Source organism: Lactuca sativa, chromosome 2 (genome assembly GCF_002870075.4).
Source record: "Lactuca sativa cultivar Salinas chromosome 2, Lsat_Salinas_v11, whole genome shotgun sequence".
Lineage (NCBI taxonomy): Eukaryota > Viridiplantae > Streptophyta > Magnoliopsida > Asterales > Asteraceae > Lactuca > Lactuca sativa.
Genome location: NC_056624.2, coordinates 159,558,712 through 159,568,906, shown reverse-complemented (window position 1 = coordinate 159,568,906; position 10,195 = coordinate 159,558,712).

Here is a 10,195-nt window from a genome sequence, read left to right as displayed (position 1 = left end):
ATCCGCTTTAGTATTTTATCCAAGTATGTACTCTGGCTAACTCTTAGTAAATGTCTCTACTTGTTTCTCTAAAGAATATATATATAGCCTCTCCCAGATCCTTCATAGCAAAATATTTCTCTAGCTAAGACTTGACTTCTTGCAAAGTTGGAACATCATTTCCTATTAGGAGTATGTCATCTACATATAAGACTAAGAAGGTCAGTACACTCGCACTATCTTTAACATGCATGCAAGACTCATCTTCACTTCTATAAAATCCAAACTCTTTGACCATTTCATGGAAGCAAAGATTCCATCTATGAGGTGCTTGTTTCAGTCCATAGATGGACTTCTCAATCTTGCACAACTTTTTAAACCTTCTGCTTGAGCCGTGTATATATCCTCAACTAGTTTCCCATTAAGGAAAGCAGTTATAACATCTATTTTCCATACTTCGTAAGCATAATGAGCAGTTATGGCAAGCATTACCCTAATTGACTTAATATTAGCAACTGGTGAAAAGGTCTCATGTCACACCCCAAAACCAAACGGGGGAAACATCAACATCAAACCGACCTACCGAAAATGAAATTTTTGCGGTCGTACTAAAAAACATGAAAAATAACACTAGAACATATTCATAGATTTACACTATAACCAAAACTTATGAAATAAAATATGTTGTTTCGAAAGTTAGGCCTATCTAAAGGCCTACAGTACACCAATTTACTAAAAATAAAACATTGAGTTGAAGTCCTAATCTATAACAAAATTGGAAGTAGAATAAACACTACTTGCATCGCGTGCTGCGACGAGTACTAGACTCTGCTTCCTGGTGTTTGGTTTACATTAGTTGTCTTTCCAAGGTAGTTTGATGTTCCCTTAATTCTTTTATTTCTGTTAGGGCAACATTCATTTTATTTTGCAGTGCCTCGGTGTGGGTTTAGGATTTATCTTGAATTTCGTCCAGACGACGAATATTCGCAGCGTTGATTTGTGCCGTTGCATTGACTTCTAGGATCCGGTTTATCGAAACCCTCACTTGATCGGTTTGGCGAGCTATACGATGAACAATGACAGGAAGAGCCATGTCGGCTGATCCTCCGTTACTAAGGTCGTAGAAATCTCGGCACATTCCATAGGGTGGGTGTTGGCCCCACTGTCGGCTCCAGTGGTATATGTGATCTCCCCAAATCGGCGTTAGCCCTTGAAATCCTTGCTTGACTGTTGGAGGTGGCATGGCTGGTGGGGGATTGTATACCGTGGGTTTTATGTCGGTACCCTCTAAATCTTCATTTTCATCTTCTTCTTCCTCTTCTTTTGGATCTTTTTTCTGGATCCTCTTCCGGATCATCTACTATCCATCCTTTCTTACCGTGGTTTGGAAAATAAGGGTCCCCTGGTAAATGAAACCTAGCCATTCTGTATGTGCGAGAATAAGGACATGAGAAGTGTATGAAAAACTAGAGCACATAATATTAAACATTGATGTTAAACTATTGTATCTATAGTATCATAAAATACTCCTATAGTATTTTAAATTTATGTTCTATTCTAGAGTTTCTTCTGTATATATGTAGTTGGTAAATTTTAGACTTGTTGTAACACTACTTTCACTCCCAAACACATGTTGGTCATATCATAAACCAATATAGTTGATCAGGCTATATTGATCCCAGATATGATTACATAACTGCCCACGTTTGACTACAGTGTCCAATATCCAAATACTTTTGAGTTGTTATGACTGTGATATTGTTCCTATATATATAAATGTTAGTATACTTCTTAATAAATACTTATATTTTAAAAGTATACTTGTAGTCGGAGCTCTTAGCCGCAAATGTATTTATAGTTTATATATCTTTTATGGATTAATATACAGAGTTCACTATAAACAATGCTCTGATACCAATCTGTCAAACCCCCAAACCAGACGGCGGAAACGTCCGAGGGTGGAGGACTTCATTTGTAGTATCACAAAACATGCATTAAAGTAATCAAAGTACAAACCACCATTGTATTTAAATAATATAAATAATTACGTGTGTTCAATCACTATATATTGACACCAAAATAGCTATAACAAAAGATAGAAGATATGACTCAAAATAGCTCCATCTTCTCAAAAGCTTGGGGAGTACCTGATTATTGTTTCCCTAAGAACACAAGTAATTTGAAAAGAGAGTATCAACATAATGTTGAGTGAGAACATAAATTTATATGTTTAAAGTATGTTTTCGGTTTCTTGAATAAGTAAATTGTTCCAGAAAATCCTATATTTTATGTTGTATATGAAAAGTATTTTTAATCACATAAAATCGTTCTATTTGTAAACCAGTGTTCTGTTTTTGTATCCTTTTGTATAAACTGTAAAAGTGAGTGTGCCTGGCTTCACCAGCTGTTATTGAATACTGAGATGTAATACTGTAAACTGTATTTTGGTAAACTAGTACTTTGAAAATGTACTCATGTTTAGTTAATTATACACTAATAGGCGTGTATTCCTGACTGTAGCTATCAGTCTGAGTGCGGGGTTGTCAATCCCAATATAGATTTATACACACATTGTTTCAATCCCCGACTGGAGATTCTAGTTATAATGTCAAGACTTTAACTATGTTGTTTAAATGAACTAAACAATCAGAACCCAATTACTCATAAAAAGCATATAGACATTACATGTATAATAGTTATGAAAACCCAATCATCCTGAAATAATGATTAATTGTATATTCTTGAATTAGTATTAATTCTTAACATGTTTTTGAAAGTTGTATACCCTTGATTAGTTTTGAATCAAACCCTTATTTCTTGTAAAACGGTGTATTCTAGTATACTTGAATCGTGAATTAATATTTTATGTATCATAAATTATACCTATTCTAATTTATATGTACTTTCTGAATTAGTACTAACTATCTATGAATTTAACCCCTTGCTCAACATATTACAAAGGGTAACTAAACTGAATGAAATAACTTTTATATTTATATATAAGTAAAATTTAAATGACATTCGGACAAATAACCGATACTATAAATCTTATATATATATATATATATATATATATATATATATATATATATATATATATATATATATATATGATTTTTGGTGGAAAAACATTAGTTTATAAAATCATTTTAAGAGTTTAATATTTGCAAATATTTTTGATGACTTGATGTCATTTTAACACATTTTGAAACTATTTGTGTGTAACACAAAAACCATGTGTTAAACTTGTATTCCCCCCCCCCCCCTTCTTAAAACTATAAAAACTTATGAAAATACGGGGGTATGAACTCACTTGGTAAGAGTGACGATTTGATGAAAAATTGGGCTTTACGCGGACAGCACTTCGACTGGAAAGATGTTAGCTTCTCGAGAATTTCAGGGCTTCGGACTTTCGTCAGAGCTTGGATATGTCACTGGGGCGTCGGGGTAGTCTTGAGAGGCTTCAAAGTGAGTGGATATAGGAGAGAGGTTGGAAATTAGCATTTAAAACCGGAGGTCTCGGTTCCTATTTATAGGAGGCTGAAGCCTCCTCGTACGCGGGTCGTACGTTGGGCGTAGCGTACGTGTCTAGCCTATTCGTTACGCGTCGGAGCTAGTATGCATGCATGGCTCGCATACAATGAGAGGGTAACGGAGCGTCGACGTGGCCGGTCCATGACCTTGTTTCCGAGTAACCTGGGCGTACTCTTGTACGCTGGCGTACTCACATTTATTCAACTTCAAAAATTCATAACGTTTGCATACGAGCTCCGTTTTTTACGTTCATTATATCCCCGCGCAGGTGAGACTATGCTCTGCAACTTTCGTTTAGACTCCATCGGCTACTTTTGACTTTATTTTTAAAGTTATGTTTTTAATAGGTAGGGACATGAAACGTCCGTTAAAAATTCATAACTTCTTCATCCGACGTCCGTTTTTGTCTGTCTTTTTACCATTGTACTACTATTGACGAGACCTTAGATTCTCGTTTAGGTTGTGTCGGCTAAAAATCACTCGATCTTTATTTCGAGTTTTTAGTTGTATACTTTTATATTGAATCTTAGAAAAATCATAACTTCCTCATACGAAGTCATATTTTAACGTTCTTTTTATGAAATTTCTCGGTTTAACTTATTCTATAACTTTCATTTAGATTGTTAAGGCTAAAACGCATTTTATTGAAAACTCACTTTTTACACTGAACAGTGTTTTGTCGGTTTTGTCGCGGATCTTTGATTGGTCATAACTTTTTCGTTATAACTTGGATTTTAGTGTTCTTAGTATTTTTGGAAACCTTGTTACAATATCTACCACTTGTTTCATCCCAATCGAGATTATTTAATACTTCATTTTTGAGGGTCGATTATGTAAATGTACATAGTATACAAAAATTTATCTTTAGTAATTTAAAAAGAACTATAAATTTATCTATACTGTTACATAGATTTGAAATAACGGTTTGTTACATTATCCCCTCGTTAGAGAGAATTTCGTCCCGAAATTAGGACTATAGCATTACAGAAAGACTAGGGAAAAAGATGTAGATATTTCTATTGCATTTGGTCCTCCCATTCCCAAGTGAATTCACGATCGAGTTACAGATTTGTTTGGTTTTCTTAACTTCCCTGTCTAGAATCTCTATGGGTTCTTCCATAAAGTTGAGGCTCTCGTTTAACTCGATTTCCTCGAATGGGATCACAAGAGTCTCGTCAGATAGACACTTTTTCAAGTTCGAAACATGGAAGGTAGGATGAATGTTACTTAGTTCTTGGGGTAGTCGAAGTTTGTAAGCTACAGGACCGATTCTGGCAAGAATATCGAATAGTCCTATGTATCTTGTATTCAGTTTGTCACGCTTTCCAAAGCGTATCATGCCCTTCCAGGGTGAGACCTTTACAAGACGCGGTCACCCACTTGGAATTCCAAAGGTCTTCTTTTGTCACCGTAGCTTTTCTGTCTATCTCTGGAAGCTTTAAGTCTCTCCTGAATTTGTACGATTTTCTCCGTAGTTTCACGAATGATTTCTAGACCAGTGAGAGTACTGTCAAGAATTTGATCTCTAGCTAACTACGTATCACCCACTTCAGCCCAACACAGAGGTGATATGCACTTGCGGCCATAGAGTGCTTCAAATGGAGCAGTCTTTATGCTAGTGTGATAGCTGTTATTATAAGAGAAATCAACAAGGGGTAAATGAATATCCCATGCCTTCCCAAAGTCTATCACGCAAGCTCGCAACATGTCTTCTAGAGTTTGAATCGTCCTTTCACTTTGTCCGTCCGTTTGTGGATGGTAGGTTGTACTTATGTCCAACCAAGTTCCCAGAGAATTTTGTAAAGATTGCCAGAAACGAGAAGTGAATCTGCTATCACGGTCAGAAATAATAGATATTGGCACACCTTGCAGTCTAATTATTTCTCTGATGTAAGTTTGTGTTAGCTTCTCCATATTGTCGGTTTCTTTTATGGGCAAAAAGAGTGCGGATTGTGTCAATCTATCGACGACTACCCAAATAGTATCATAACCACCCGTTGTCTTGGGTAACTTAGTTATGAAATCCATCATAATCCGCTCCCACTTCCACTCATAGATTTCAGGTTGTTGCAATAAACCTGAAGGTTTTTGGTATTCTACCTTGACTTTGGCACAAGTAAGGCGCTTGCCCACAAAGCTAGCAATCTCGGCCTTCATGTTAGGCCACCAGTAAAGTTTCTTAAGGTCCAGATACATCTTGTCTGAACCCGGATGAATGGAGTATCGGGTTTTGTGTGCTTCATTCATAACCATGTCTCTGTAACCACCGAACTTTGGCGTCCAAATCTGGTTCATGAAACAATAGAATCCATCTGTAACACCCAGAATCAGAAAGACCAAGAAAAGAAAGGAAAAACTCTAATTCAAGGAGTCAACTCGTCGAGTCCAAGAAAGAACTCGACGAGTTGGAGCGGGAACCGGGTTATAGAATAAGTGACCGACTCGATGAGTCAGCGAGTGGACTCGGCAAGTCTGGTCTGGACGAGAAAAGCCCTAATCTTAGGGTTTGCACCCTATTTAAAGGACCTTATGTCCTCTCCTCAACCCCCCTTGTCGGCCAGAAGCTTCTTTAAGCGATTCCAAACGCTAATTTGAGTAAGAGGAGGAGGAAAGTGAGCTTGGGACTTTTGCAAGAGGAAGATTTGGAGGATTTTACCACTAAGGAGCTGGAGGATTCAACTCTTTGGTTGTGAGCATCAGTTTGAAGGTAACAATCTGTCACTTTGCCTTTGTTGCTTCTAGATCTTTTCTTGGATGATGCTTTGGGGCCATTTTGGCATGTTCAGGAGCCATTTCGAGTTAGAAGTCCAGATCTGAGGTTGCTACTTCAGATCTAGGCTTCTCTTGGTCCAAAAACCCATAAAGTATCAGTCCTTGGTGTGTTGGTGAAGCATGTTTGTCTTAAGCCCTACCCCTAGAGTGTTTTAAGCCTATAGCTCCTTGGTTTCACGTAAAGTTTGCAACTTTACGTGAAGGGTGTGCCTTAGAAGGGTGGATCTACAATTTGGAGCCCCTGCATGGCTCGAAAAGCCACTGTAAGGATTAAGAACTGAAGCAACTCGGCAAGTCACATGGGTGGACTCGGCGAGTTGTAAGAAGATGGGTAGGAACTCGATGAGTTGGAAGAACAAATCGGCGAGTCTGTTGAAGATTGTCGTGGACTCTGCGAGTCTGTTCTTGGACTTGACGAGTTAGGTCGTAGAACCCCCAACCTCTTCTGGTTAAGACTTAGATCAGTGGGTTGAGTGGTGACTCAGTGATCTGGGCAGGATGGGACTCAGAGATCGTTGGACTTGGCGAGTCTTAGGGCGACTCGGCGAGTTGAGTCATATTATGAGAGTTTCTGAGTCCAAGAACTCGGCGAGTCTACGGGTTGACTCGACGAGTAGAGTCAACTGGAAGTTGACTTTGACCAGGACTTCGACTTTGACTAGAGTTGACTTAGTTCGACTTCTAGAAGTTCAGTTTGGGACTAAGTGTTATATTGATATTAGTAGCTCGGGGAGATATTGGAGCAACGGTTCAGAGAATTGCCGGCAGCAGCCAGGGGGTTATCAGCAAGGTTCAACAGTGCAGGTGAGTTTCCCTTTGTGTGAATGGGTCTACGGCCATAATGCCGGCCCATGTAGTTATGAGTAGGAAGTCCCGAGGGTTAGCCCTAGGCACAATATGCTAGTATAGTATTCAGGACCAAAGTCCAATGTTAGCGGGCGGGTGCCCAAGGAATGGTTTATACGATAGTTTATACTTGTCTGTGTGATACATGTATGTGCCTGGTAGGGAGGTGAGTGTGGGCGAGGTCCTGTATCTCACCAATAGCAGAGTATAGACGGTGTTCCATATCTCATTAGCAACAGAGCAGGGGTGAGGCCCAAGTTAGGAAAGGAGTGAGTATGGGTTGGGTCGTATCTCACTATTAAGAGGAGTGTGGACGGGTGTAATAGCTCGAAATTCAGGTTCTACCATTTAACCCTTCATCTTTTCCAAGTTGTCATGTTGGGTCCTTGGTGTTGAGTGTTAAGTTGGTGAGTACGCTGGGTGTACAAGGAGTACGTTGCGCGTACTCGCGCGCTTATCTTGTACGCGGATTTCATCCGAGTACGTTGGGCGTACCTAAGGTTACGTCGGGCGTAACCGACCCAGATTCAAAAACCTAATATGACTTGAGGGCTATAAAAAAGAATGAGATGGTCTTGTCCCTCAGCCACCATCTTTCAGAAAGAAACCCTAAGAGAGCATTTCCTTCGTTTTTAGCTTGGGTGTGAGTGTTCTAAGCTCCAAAGTGGCATTTCAAGGTGGTGAAAGAGAAGAGGAGACCATTGTGGAGGCTAGAAGTTGGTGGACAAGTGTGAATCTGAGGACTACAAAGGTTGGAGCTTCTTCCTGAGGTAAAAAGTTCAGATCTTGCCTTGTAGTTTATATGATGTACTCCTTGGATCAATTTCTAGGGTTTTTGGTCCCAAGATGGAGACTTTATGAGCAAGTAGTCTCCATTAGCCTAGATCTATCATATTCCAGAACTATATGAGTTGTATGTTCATAAAAATGCAATCTTGGATGTGAATGTTGAGCCATGCATGAGATCTAGACTTTTGGAGGAGAAAGGAAAGGGTTAGAAGGTGTGGGGAACCTTTATAGCCATGAAAAGGCTTAAAGGTTTCGACTTTATGGGTTAAGAAGTATTAAAATGGCCAGATCTGGAATATGGGGTTATGTCTTAACCGTTTAAGACCTTAGAATGAGAAAGTAAGAAACGGCGATGTACGCTGGGCGTAATCCCAGTACGCGCCGCGTACTGGGTCGCGTCCCCTGTTTCTGGAAAGCAAGAGTATGCCCCGCGTACAGGAGCTGGTACGCCCCGCGTACTGCTTGCTGTTGACTTTTGTTGACTTTTAGGGTTTTGGTCAACATGTGGACTTTCGAGTCAGGGAGGGGTGAAATGGTCTTTTACCCTTCTGTGAGATAGTGAAAAAGGACGTAGCATAGCCTTGGAAGCCGATAATAATTAGAATAATTATTTGCTATGAATAGGCGGGACTAGGTCGTTGTTTCGAGATTCAGAGATATCGAGCACGTGAGATTCTAGACATCATACGAGGTGAGTCTTCTCACTATACTGTACCTGGAAGGGTACCTAAGTGTGACCGGAAGGTCTTGTATGTTATGAGATGCATGTTTTGTACGATATGTGTTGCATGTTCGGTATGCGTTATGTATGTGATATGTATGTTATGTATGATATGGGTCGGAAGGCATTATGATATGGGCCGGAAGGCATTATGATATGGACCGGAAGGTCAGGGAGTTATGGACCGGAAGGTCGACACGGGTAAGGCCGGAAGGTTTACCGAGTTGGGACGGAAGTCCCCTGAGAAACATGGACCGGAAGGTCGTATGGAGTATGGCTTGCAAAGGCGTATGTGTGTAAGTGGTATTTTGGGGAACTCACTAAGAATTTATGCTTACAGTTGTTGTGTTATGTGTTTTAGGTACTAGCGATGAGCGCGGGAAGGCGCCGACATGACTCGTACACACACGCACATGGGAGTTTATATATATAATCTGATCTTGGGTTTTGTACCGATACAATGATGATACAATGTTTTAATGAATGAGAATGATGTTTTATGGTTTTCAAAACTGAAAAATTGTTTCAAATTTTTTACGGTGTTACAAGTTGGTATCAGAGCCTTGGTTTGAGGGATTCGGATGCGTCTTCGGGCATATCTGAACTCAAACTGAGGATTTGAGGAAAATTTTTGATAAGGAAGTAAAATTTTTGAAAAGAGTAAAAAAAAGAGTTTTGAGACAAATAGAGCAGAGCCGTGTGTATGATCAGCGAGCGCCCGAACGGTGAATCCCCAAAAGTACCCTTACATTATATGTTATGAGGTGTATTATGTTACATTATCCATGCTAGAGTAAGCTAGGTATACGTATTAGGAGTAGAGTGGCCTGATTTGTGATGCCTTAGCCTAGGAGATTTCTGGTGCTGAGATGCTTTGAAAGTGAGTAGATAGCACTCAGGAGCTCATGAGAGTAGAGTACTCGTAATCCAGGATCCAAGGAGGAGGACTTGGAGTGAATGCTGATGCAGTGTGGTCAATAGTATTGGGCCCATACTACTGAAGACACCGGATCAGTGGAGACCCCAAGTAAGAATCTTTTAGACAACGGAGGACGAGTAGGTTGCGTCATCGAGTATGAGTATGCTCGATCGAGTCTCTGATAATTTTGTTGTATTTCAGAGGCATCATGGTTGGGACACGCCACAGGCCTGAGGCAGGCGGTGTGAGTGACGAGGAGCTTCGTCAGATGATCCACGATGAGGTGGCTGTGGCGATCAGGGCCGAGATTCCGGAGATGTTTGGTTCTATCAAGACCACGCTGTTGGAGACTTTTGATGAGCGGTATGCCGCGGTGACTGAGGATGTAGCTGCTGCAGCTGTGGCTGCTACTAGGCCTCAGGGAGGTGACTCGTTGCTGTTCCGGGAGTTCAGCAACACGAAGCCACCCGAGTTTGATGGGACGCAGGATCCGATCGCTGCGATGAGATGGATTGCTGACTTTGAGGGATGCTTCTTTATGTGTTCATGTCCGGAGCATCTGAGGGTACAGTTCGCTTTGAACCAGCTTCGCTTGGGAGCGAAGGATTGGTGGAAGTTCGTGATAGTGAACTTCA